This window comes from Physeter macrocephalus, chromosome 5 (assembly GCF_002837175.3).
Source record: "Physeter macrocephalus isolate SW-GA chromosome 5, ASM283717v5, whole genome shotgun sequence".
Taxonomy (NCBI): Eukaryota; Metazoa; Chordata; class Mammalia; order Artiodactyla; family Physeteridae; genus Physeter; species Physeter macrocephalus.
The window spans coordinates 62985109-62997280 of NC_041218.1; the positions used below are offsets into that span (position 1 = coordinate 62985109).

General features: G+C 39.7%; 1 protein-coding gene across 1 annotated transcript in view; it reads right to left on the reverse strand.

Annotated features, from left to right (window-relative positions):
- The window catches only part of COL28A1 (collagen type XXVIII alpha 1 chain), a 153076-nt gene that overhangs the window by 108159 nt on the left and 32745 nt on the right, over nt 1–12172 (reverse strand).

Sequence of the window (12172 nt, forward strand, 5' to 3'; positions counted from 1 at the left end):
AGTGATGTGATAGGGGCTTTGAGGGCATCAACAAAACCTAGCACACAGTCTCCACCCTCAAGTGTTCACCATCCAGTTGGACAGACGGCACAGACCCAGGATGGACTTAGCCATGACCCAGTATCTAGGGTTCATGAAAATGTCTCCATTTTAATTTTAAAAATCAGAATAAAAAATAAACATAATAATAGTGTATATAATAATGAATACAGTCTGGACTACATTTTTCTTTATACCAACTCAGTTGTAAAATATAATTTTAAACATTTTTATGGAGGAAAGTACCTAGAAAGGCAAAAGTTTTTAGGATCTGTGAAAGTCATAACGTGGCCCTCGCTCATTTGTTCAATACATCTTTATTAAGTGCTTCTGGCAGACACATTTGTTTTCTACCCAATGATCATCCTCTCCCTTCTTTCTTCCCTGCTGTTAGAACTCTGACCTGTTCAGGTCAGTGGGCAACTATTCTTCGCCCTCAGATGTGTAGGATGAATGATAATCCGTCTAAAACAAGGGTAGAATCTTTCCCTTTGCCACTGATTAATCTAGGTTAATCCTTTGACTCAGTTCTGATAAATGAGATGTGGGGACCTTACTGGATGCAAAGGGAAAGTTTTGCCTCTGCTTCTTTGTTCCTACTTGGAGGTGTGATAGCTAACTTGTAACCGTGAGGCAACAGTCTCTCAGATGAATGCCAACAGTTGAAGAGGATGATGCAGAAAAAATTTAAAAGAGCCTGGCTCCTAGACAACCTCACTGGGCTCCTGATCCAGTCCTAGACTACCTACCTTCAAGCATTCTGTTTACTCAACAAGAAGCGTTCTTATGATTTAAGCCACTATTAGTCGAGATGTTTGTTACTAGAAACCAGAAGCATTTTCAGTTAATATAGTCTATGATGTGGCAAGCCCATCATAGAATTCAGGCATTATAGAACTGAGACCACGGCACTCAAACTCCTGCATTTCACAGGTGAGGAACCTGAGTCCCAGAGGGGTTACCTGGTCTGCACAAACTCACACCTCAGTATCACCCACAGGGATATGGGTCTTTAGGTCTCTCAAGCTTCTGGTCCTTTGGCATGTTGATAGAGGAAAGGAGAGTGGCTATTGATTACCATTTCTTTTTTTATAATGCTAATTTTTTCTGTTTATCAAAATAATGTATCTTCACTGTAGAAAATCTGCCATATATTGAAAAGCATACAAAGAAAATTTTATATTATCTATCTATAACAACTGTTAATTTTTGGTGTGTTTCCTTCGGTTTTTTTTATTGTTTTTTTTTAGAATTCTATTGAAGTATAGTTGATTGACAATGTTGTGCTAATTTCTGCTGTACCACAAAGTGACTCAGTTACACATATATATATTCTTTTTCATTATGGTTTATCACAGGATAGTATATAGTGAATATAGTTCCATGTGCTATACAGTAGGACTTTCTTGTTTATCCATTCTCTATAAAATAGTTTGCATCCGCTAATCCCAAACTCCCACTCCATCCCTCTGTCACGCCCCTCCCCCTTGGCAACCACAAGTCTGTTCTGTATGTCTGTGAGTCTGTATCTGTTTCATAGATATGTTCATTTGTGTCATGTTTTAGATTCCACATATAGGTGATATCATATGGTATTTGTCTTTCTCTTTACATACATGCATGTACCTCTAATTTATGTTAAGAAAAATTTCAAAGTATGCTTGTGTTGGAGTTAATGAATACTTGCTATTTAAGATTTCACTAAACTTACAGATTTTTCTCTTCTCTTCATCCTTTTATAAGCCGACAGACAGGAAGTGGAGACAAACATTCTCCCAGGTTGAGGGGAACAAAGGAATTTTCACTAAGCTAAAGCCTCAGTTCTCCCCAGAGGCTTGTGATTTTGGAGGGGACTCTTAGTAACTAGAGCAATGTTCTATTGATATGGTAGAGGCATTACTTGAAAGAAGTCTGTTGACTTTAGCCAAATGCAAAGGGGAACAGAAGAGAAAGGAGAAGGGTCATAGTTAAATCGCCTCCCCAAAAGATATGTCGAGGCTCAAGATAACTCAAACAAAGAAAACCTGTCTCAAAATCAGTTGATTGTAAGAGTTCATGATGCTTTGGCGTTTCAATGGATTGAATTGAAAAGTACCTTCTGTTTATCATTGTGAGTACAAGTCAGTCTGGCAGATAAATCAACCTGAATTTTTCCCTTTAAAATTCAAGGCTCTAGTTATCTTTTAATATAGGTTAAATTTTCTGGAGCATCCAAGTAATTGCCATTCTTATCTTTTACATGTTCTTGGCCATAGAATTTCTCTCTGTATAATATCAGACAAATATTCTCTCTTTGGGGAGAATATAAAATTTCTCCCCAAATTTGAAGTTGTTTTCTTAATCTCAAGTTTAAGTGCTAGAGAATATTCAGTTTCCTAAAGATTCCAAATTTTAACTTCAAAGAATCTTTCCTTATAACTTCTTGTGCTCTCCATTCAAGCTGGAATCTCCTTGTCCGTTACACGGCATAAGGGTGAATGTTTCCATCACGTAGCAAAAGAACACCAAGTACTTGCTATGTGGATGGTAATAAATACAGAGAAGTTTAAAACAAAGGCCCTAAACTCAAAGGGGTAGTTTGAGAGGTAAAACACACCATTAAAATAATGATAGGGCTTCCCTGGTGGCGCAGTGGTTGAGAGTCCGCCTGCCGATGCAGGGGACACGGGTTCGTGCCCCGGTCCGGGAAGATCCCACATGCCGCGGAGCGGCTGGGCCCGTGAGCCATGGCCGCTGAGCCTGCGCGCCCGGAGCCTGTGCTCCGCAACGGGAGAGGCCACAGCAGTGAGAGTACCGCGTACTGCAAAAAAAAAAAAAAAAAAAAAGATAATGATAATAATAATAATGGTATAAGGCTCTAAGTTCCCTATTCTCTTCATTCCCTGCCCTTTGGTATGTAGTTTGGTTCTGTAATGGATCAGAAGGCTTTTAAATATATTATGTATTTGGAGGAGAATTTGAGTGTTTTATAGTGGAAGCTCTGCCCTACTGTGTACTTGTCTCTATGTTTGATCTAAAACAAACAAGAGCACAGGTTGGTGAGAAAGTTTCCCAACTCTGGACAAGGCACTGGTTCTGCTGTTAACTTGAAGTGAGGGAGCCAGGAGAGCCAAGAGGATAAAGAACTATATTACCCTTGAGGGCATGAGCTCCCTTTAGCCTTGGTCCCCCACCAACAGCAACTGAGAGACTTCTTAATATTGCTTTTTCAGGGGAATTACAGGGATCTGAGGTTATAGAGGGGCCACTTTCCCTTACCTGAACACAGCCCCATAGCAACATATCTTCACACTTTACCTGCTTAAATTTATTTCCTGGGAGCCTTGCATCTCAACCTAGGACCTGCAGAACAGTATTGGTCCACAATTAATGTCTATCCTTGTCACACTTCCCCTTTCCCTTTCCTACAGAGATTCCTGAGATGGTAAAGAAAGTGGTTCTGATTATAAAATACCATAGCTGGATAAGACCGAACAGGAAGAAAAGAGTCAGCACTCTACTACAAATGATTTTCCTGGAATGCACCAAGGGAACATAGCCTTGAAAGACTCCAGGCTTGATTCCTTTTTTGCTATTATTCCTGCCCTAATCCTCACCAACAAACACACCCACAGATTGAATACCCTCAGTACTACTTATTATTTCTCTACTCCACTTTCTTTAAACATCAGGGGGATATACAAAGAAGACTGGGTTAAAGTCGATAGCCCCAGAGAAGTCTGTGTCTCATGACCTTTGGATGAGTGTGAATGAAAGTGAACATGAGTGTAAGCATGTGAGGGGCATCAAGGAGGTTAGGTAAACCACTTCGATCCTTCTCAGAAACTAAGGATGCCTACGCTATGGACCTCAAGATGGAAGAAAGCCAATGTTTAATAAAACCTGCTGTTTTCAAGCACCGCCCCGACACTTCATATAGATTATCACATTTAATCTTCTAACAGTCTTAGGAAATTGGTGTTTTTTCCTATTTTGTGATGTAGGAATATAATCTCCATTTTAAAATTGATTTTTCAGTATGCATGGTATCACAGGGAAAAAAACCATGGCTTTTTCATTCAGTCAGTGTAGTTGAATTCTGGTTCTATAGTTTACTAACAGTTTGAGCTTTTGCAAGATCCCCGTATGCGAAATGAGGGTCATTATATCTACCTTGCAGCTTTGTTGAGAGGATTTGAAATATTGTCTTAAAACATCTAAGTCATAACCAGTCACATGGTAGCTGTATGATATGTGTAGAGCAATTGTTATTCACTAGACTTTCACTGAGTAGCAACCTGGTACCCAGTACCGCCTAACATAATTATAGACATAAATCAGTTTGCACCTGCACTTTGCAGACACTTAGAATCTGGCTGGAGAGGCAAATGAATATAAAGCAAAATATAAGCATGTGAATTAGCTATAAAAAAGGTATTAACAGAGCATGTAAGACTGAGGCAGAAGTGTTTAATTCTACCTTAAGGAACTGGGAAAGTTTTATACAGTAGTGGAGATATTTGCTCTGAACAAACATGTATGAATCATATTTAATCTAGTAAGAAAGAAGGGGGACGAAAGTTCTGGAAAAGGAGAGAGTATGAGGCATAAAATGATGTGAAACGTTCTGGGGACAGTAAGCAGCTCTGTGTGGCAAGCAAACAGGTATGAGGTGACAACAGGGTCACTGTCTGGAGCTGCACTGTCCACTGGAAATATACCGTGAGCCACATTTGTCATTTTAAATTTTCTAGTAGCCACACTAAGGAAGTAATAACAGGTTTTACTTAACCCAATGTACCCCAAATATTATCATTGCAACATATAAGCAATATAAAACTCTTATTAATGATTTTATTTTTCATTATTATTTTTTAATATCTTTATTGGAGTATAATTGCTTTACAATGGTGCGTTACTTTCTGCTTTACAACAAAGTGAATCAGTTATACATATACCTATGTCCCCATATCTCTTCCCTCTTGCGTCTCCCTCCCTCCCATCCTCCCTATCCCACCCCTCTAGGTGGTCACAAACCACCTAACTGATCTCCCTGTGCTATGCGGCTGCTTCCCACTAGCTATCCACTCTACGTTTGGTAGTGTATATATGTCCATGCCACTCTCTCACTTTGTCACAGCTTACCCTTCCCCCTCCCCATATCCTCAAGTCCATGCTCTAGTAGGTCTGTGTTTTATTCCCATCCTACCTTTTTCTTAGATTCCATATATATGTGTTAGCATACGGTATTTGTTTTTCTCCTTCTGACTTACTTCACTCAGTATGACAGACTCCAGGTCCATCGACCTCACTACAAATAACTCAATTTCAGTTCTTTTTATGGTTGAGTAATATTCCGTTGTATATATGTGTCACATCTTCTTTATCCATTCGTCTGTTGATGGACACTTAGGTTGCTTCCATGTCCTGGCTATTGTAAATAGAGTTGCAATGAACGTCATGCCTTTGAAATCCTACATGTATTTAACACTTATAGCACATTTCAATTCCGACTAGCCACATTTCAAGTGCTCAATAGCCACGTATAGCTACTCTATTGGACAGTGCAGCTTTAGAGTGACTAAAGAGGCTGGAGGCTTGGGTCAGAACCATGGAGAGTACCAGCATTTAAGTTGGGTGGGAGTGAAAGAACACAGAGATGTCTTGTGGGGATTTGGGGAAGACAGTGGCCCAGAAAAAAAGGGGGGGGCAGGGAGAGCTGACAAAGGCAGTATAAAAGAAGTCAGGAAAAAGAGAATTTCAGAAGTAACTCATCCTTTCCAAAGACAAAGTCATATTCTTTGACTCGCAGACCTGATCATCTTCCAGCATTCTCTATTTCAAGGAAGGGCATCAAGATCCCTCCACATGTCAAGCCAGAACTTAGAAGTCATTCTTAATGTATCTCACTCCCTTATCCATCATATGCAATGCATCACCAACACCTAACAATATGCTCATAAATCTCAAATCCATCCATCTCTGTGTCCTCTACCATGCCTCTACAGTCTACCCCAAATTAATATCATCTCTTGCTCAGACTATAGCAAAGTCCTTAATACTCTACATGCATCCATTCTAGCACATTCTAATTTATTCCCCCACCCATCCATTGCTGTCAGAGCAATCTTCTAATTTTAACCTGAGTAAAACCCTTCAAGTCCTTTCCTTTTGCTCTTAGGGTAAAGACAGAGCTCCTTCCAAGGCTTGTGAGCCCCTGCATGGTGTGGTCCTGTGGCCTTTTCAAAACTATTTGTTATTAGCTGCCTCTTCTCTAGCCACCCTAGCACCATTGGCCTTTGTTCAGTTCCTTGTACTCGCCATGTTCCCTCCTGCCACAGGGTCTTTGCATGTGCTGTTGTATCTATCTGGGATGTGGTTACCTCTCTCTTTTCCTAGTTAATCCTTATTCATCCCTCAGATCTTATTTTAAACAGCATGGCTTCAGGGAAGGCCTCTCTGGTCAGGTAAAATCCCTATTCTAGAGGCACTGATAACATCATTTTCCTCTTTTTCTGAACATTCATTACAGTTGCAACTTTGCATTTCTGCATGTGTTACTATGTCTCCCCACAGATTGTGGGAAGATGTCATGTGATTTTGCTCAGCTCTCCATTCTCAATGTTTAGCTAATTGATATTATCTACACAACCATCCAGGCCTCAAACATTTACTGAACAGTGACTAAGGAGCAGATATTGTGCCAGCTGCTAGAGGTGAACAAAACAGGAAACCTGGTCTAGATGGGGGGAACTGGGGGTTTGGAATTGCTCCTCTGGCATTCCCACTGGTTTACTTACGTTTTTAACTAAGAGCGACTGTGCATACATTACATAGTGATATAAAGTACTTATCGCACAGTTTTTGCTACAAACTTACCCAGATACAATTAATCATTTTTGTTTTTCAGTTGAAAGCCAACAGATGGCCTAAGGTTACACTGTATGGAAAGTTCAGCTAGAGAAACCCAACACTTCTTATTCCTGGCACTGGCCCTAACCAAAGTCAACATCTTTCCTTTCCCTAAAATTATAAATAATGAATGTTTGTCCAAGACTCTGAATTTTTTGAGGACAGAACTTTACCTTTTCTTGAATAATACAATTATAAATAATTTAGTCATACCTTGGGCTCTTAACATTAGATAGATGTTTTAGCAACTTCTTTTTATTGTTTCCCAGATATGTATAGCACCAACTGTAATACTTTAAGTCTTGTGACAAATAGTCTCATACTTTCCCAGTGGAAGAAAATGATGAATGAGCATTTTGTAGGTGCAAAATGGTTCAAGTATGGACAAAATACATTCTTAGCTGAAACTCAATGAAGTGATTACTGTATACAAAGCCTTGGGAGAAAAGTCAAGAAAAGCCCTTTTTTTTGGAAAGAAGGCAAAGCAGGGGTGTGGTGGACGCATGAAAATAACATTTATCAAGTTGTTGTTAAATCAAGCTCTATTTTTAGTTCCTAATTTCTCTTATTTCAGAGAAGTGTTATGTAATAAGAGGCATATTTTTAGAAAACATATCAGGCTAGCTTTGTTCTATATTAATGAAAAGAGGGTTGTCAAAATACTTAACTGCTCAATTATTGACGATACATATGGCACTTACTATGTAACAGGTGCTGTTCTAAGTGCTTTTCATGTATTAACTCATGTAATCCTCAGAACAACTCTATTTTTAACCCATTACATTAATGAGAAAACTGAGTTATGGGGAGGAAAAGTGAGTTTCCCAAATCACAGAACTAATACAATATAGGGCTGGGTTTGAACCCCAGCAGTCTGGCTTTAGAGCCAGTCCTCTAACCACCATGCGAAACTGCCTCTTGGGACTTTCCCGTTCTTAAAGTATTTCAAAAATCATTTGATTGCAGACTAAATTTATATCTTTGTTACAGGATGAAAAACACAAAAATCAGATAGTTACAATCTACCCATAGTTGAAGAATCATCATATGAAGACAAAGAATCTCTAAAATAAAAATAAGTCACGTGAAAGTACATACTATTACAAGCCAACTTACATGCCCTTTCAGGCACATAAAGTCTACCTGGATCAATGTTGTCACTGAATTAGCGGTAAAGTTAACATAAATAATAATTGGCAATACTGTAATCACACAATGTAACGCTACATATAAAGCAGTTATTAAGCAACTGCACTGTTGGAACCATCATTATTTAAAATCTCCAATTGCAATCTTTTTTTAATAACATCTACTTGGGTCAGAGAAAAGATCACTGTTCACATACTCTACCCACTTATGCTTTTCAAAGAAGAAGAAAAACTCCATAATAACAGCAAAGAATTGGTGGAGAATGTGATGAAAATTGTAGTGTTGTACCAGATTTTAGTAACTCAACTCCTTTTCTTGATTGCTATTAGGTTAAAGCGAATGAAATTGACAATATACAGCTAGGTTTGACTTACAAAAAGGATGATTCATATGTTTCAATCTAATAGGAAAGTCATATTTCATTATGTATAATAAAACCTAAGAAATTGTGTGTCATTTTCCCTAAAAGGAAGGACTGTTCCACGGCCCATCAGGAGAGCTTTTAAGAATCTAGGCTCTGGTGGACACTCTTAGGACTCCTCTAGCACAAAATGCGTGGCTGGAAACTATTCAGGGTGAACCGTCTCCGTAAATCCGAGAAGAAGGACACCAATTTACCAGAGAAGAGAGGTTCATAACAGCGTGATATGTTTCCTAAAAACCTGCTCTTGGAGGGCTTCCCTGGTGGCGCAGTGGTTGAGAGTCCGCCCGCCGACGCAGGGGACACGGGTTCGTGCCCGGGTTCGGGAAGATCCCACGTGCCGCGGAGCGGCTGGGCCCGTGAGCCATGGCCGCTGAGCCTGCGCGCCCGGAGCCTGTGCTCCGCAACGGGAGAGGCCACGGCAGTGAGAGGCCCGCGTACCGCAAAAACAACAACAACAGCAACAAAAACCTACTCCTGGAGACTGGAGCAGAGGAAAGTGAGGAGAGTTATTGTTGATAGAGTACAAAGTTTACGTTAGAATGATGGAAAAGTTTTGAGCACAGATAGTGATGATGGATACACAATATTGTGAGTGTATTTAATACCACTGAATTGTACGCTTAAAATGATAAATATTATGTATATTTTACCACAATTTAAAAAAAAAACTTCCTCTTAGAATAAACTTAATATTCCCTGCTGCACTGTTGCTGCTGCAACTTAGTTGAATTAATTAAGAGCACTGATATAAGTATTAAAAAACAAATTCTGACAACGCTCTGAAGACATTGCAGTAACTCACTGTGTTCCACATTAGCGCCCCACTTGACTGGGCCTGTGGGTTAGACTCAGCACCTTTGTGGGAAATGTTGGCAGCATTTTGGGTGCCTTGATCCACCGGAGTTTTCGTCTTGGCAGGCTCTGCACACGCATGCGCACATACACACGCACGCAGGGTGTACCGCATCTGCTGAGGACCATATGTGTCAGAGATTTGGGGAGGAAAATCATCTCTCTTGAAGCCAATGGCTGACACGCCACATGTTCTGGCAGCCACTTCAAGCTGTCACTATTAGTTGTCTCACATCAAATGAGTTAATAAGCTCATTTAGAATCCTGGTGGGCAGATAGGCATGTAGGTCAAAGCCCTTTCCACAACAAGAATCGCTGGATTACTAATGATTCTTTCCCTTTATTAGGCCCAGGACAGAAATAGCATTTAGAATTTGACATCCCCGAAGAAAAACAGCCACATAGTTTGGCAGCTTGGCTCTGATTCTGCATTAGACAGATATTTGTAATTAAAATTGTGAAGGGATTCTTCTCTTCGCACTGCTATACACTGAGCAGTCGCAACCATGTTCAAAGGTGTTAGCCTGCCAGGAGAACCAGAAGGCCTATTATTGGTTTTGGACAACTGCAAAAGCTGGTGTGTTTGAATACCCTGGACTTAAAAATACTTTTCATGAAGCCAAAAATATAGTCATTCTGTACTGAGAGCTGTGAACTTAAAAAAGTTTTCTGTTTGATTATTCTGTACTAGAAATTGTTGATGTCTACATGTTTCACCTGATTTCCTTCCCATCAAGTTATAAGGAATTATATCCTATTAGAAATCATGATTTCTTTTTTTAGTGGTTGAAAGCAACATCATGATGTTAGGGGATTTTTAGGCTTTTGAGTTGTGTGAGAGCTGAAATAAAACTACACAACATTCTAGTTTGAGGAGAAAGTTTCAGCTTCTTCGTAGTTGTTCATATTTGTGGTATTTGAACTCTTTCCAAACCACAGTTGAAATATTATTTTTGTTCAGTAGGTTGACCTACTAAAGCTGCTAAGCTAACTTTAAGTCAAATCAAGCATCGATATTCAAATAATGGCAAAACTAAAGAATGAATTTTTAAAACTACTAAATCTTCATTAATGATATATCTGTTCTAGTGAAAATAGTGACATTATAGAAAACATAAGACTCTAGCTTGTATATCTGAAACTGTAAAAAAAAAAAAAATTAAGTTCCAAGCCTCCATGCCTCTCTTAGAAGAAAGCGGAATTATAAATAACGCATTAGGTTATTAAATGCACAAGAAGCTTCTGATGGATTACATCTACATTCTCCTGTTTCTTTTCTTCTTATTATTATTTTTTATTTTTTGTGGTACGTGGGCCTCTCACTGTTGTGGCCTCTCCCGTTGCGGAGCACAGGCTCCGGACGCGCAGGCTCAGCGGCCATGGCTCACGGGCCCAGCCGCTCCGCGGCACGTGGGATCTTCCCGGACCGGGGCACGAACCCGTGTCCCCTGCATCGGCAGGCGGATTCTCAACCACTGCTCCACCAGGGAAGCCCTCTCCTGTTTCTTTTATTATCCAAATATCTTGGAAGAATGGTCAAAATTCCTGGCTATTGCAAACTTCTCTCTGATTCCTTCCACAATCCATTGTCACCTCCCCAGTCTCTCAAAGGTTTCCAAAACCTGCAAAATTGACAATCTAAGTGACTGCATAGGTCCTGCCTATTTGACCTGTCTGCAGTATGATACTGTTGACAGCTCATTCCATTTAAGACTATTTCCTCATTCATTCATTCATTCAACAAATATTTATTTGTTGCTTATCTTAAACATGTGTGGGTGTAGATATAATAATTTTTTTTCTCTCTCAGATATGATAGCAGTACTCCTGACCCATTGTCACTAGATTTTCTGCTTTGGATTTTTCAAAAACAGTGATGGACGTGTACATATCTATCTAATTCTCCTGCCAATGGTTCATATTTGAAAGAAGACTGGCAATGTCTAAAGGTATAATGCACGGAAACTAAAAGGAAACTTGATTAGTATTCTTTCAGTTACCAAAATACATATGCATTCCTAATAGCTATGTCAAAGGTTGACAGCCATCCCTATTTTAAAAACTAACCTCTTTTCATAGAGCATTTTGAAGAAAACAGGATGATGTGTAGGTATGTTTACTAGGTTTATAATTTTAATTTCAGGATCTGTACATTTAGCTCTCGTTTACTTAATTTCTTTATAAGAACACCAACTACTAAAAAAAATTATCTACCATGCTGGGGAACCTCAAAAAATGGGATGGAAGTATGACAGAGCTAGGTAAGGAGGAGTAGGGTGTCCAAGGATCATGTGCAGTGCAGAGCTTTGGAGTGGGCTAAGTGCTTCACTTGCCCTCATTTACTTCCTTTAAAACGTTAAGTTTCACTTATTCACTAATACTAGGTCTGTTGTTTATTTTGGATGTGGGCTGGATGTTTGATTCACTGGAGATTATTTACCCTGACCATATACATTTATTAAACTGGACCAGACTGGTGCTATTTCTCTATGAGTTTTCTTAACATCTCAGAAGCTAAACTGAACATAAAGTAAGAGGACTTTGAGTTTCTTATACTTGAGTGTAGTACAAGAAGAAAACACTTAGGGGGGAAAAGCCCTGCAGAAAATGTATGAACGTCCTAGAGTAGAACAATGGAAGAAGTTAGAAGAAGGGAGGCAATACATCTATTAAGATAAATTACTGGTCTTCCCTGGTGGCGCAGTGGTTGAGAGTTCGCATGCCGATGCAGGGGACACGGATTCGTGCCCCGGTCCGGGAAGATCCCACATGCCGCGGAGCGGCTGGGCCCGTGAGCCATGGCCGCTGAGCCTTTGC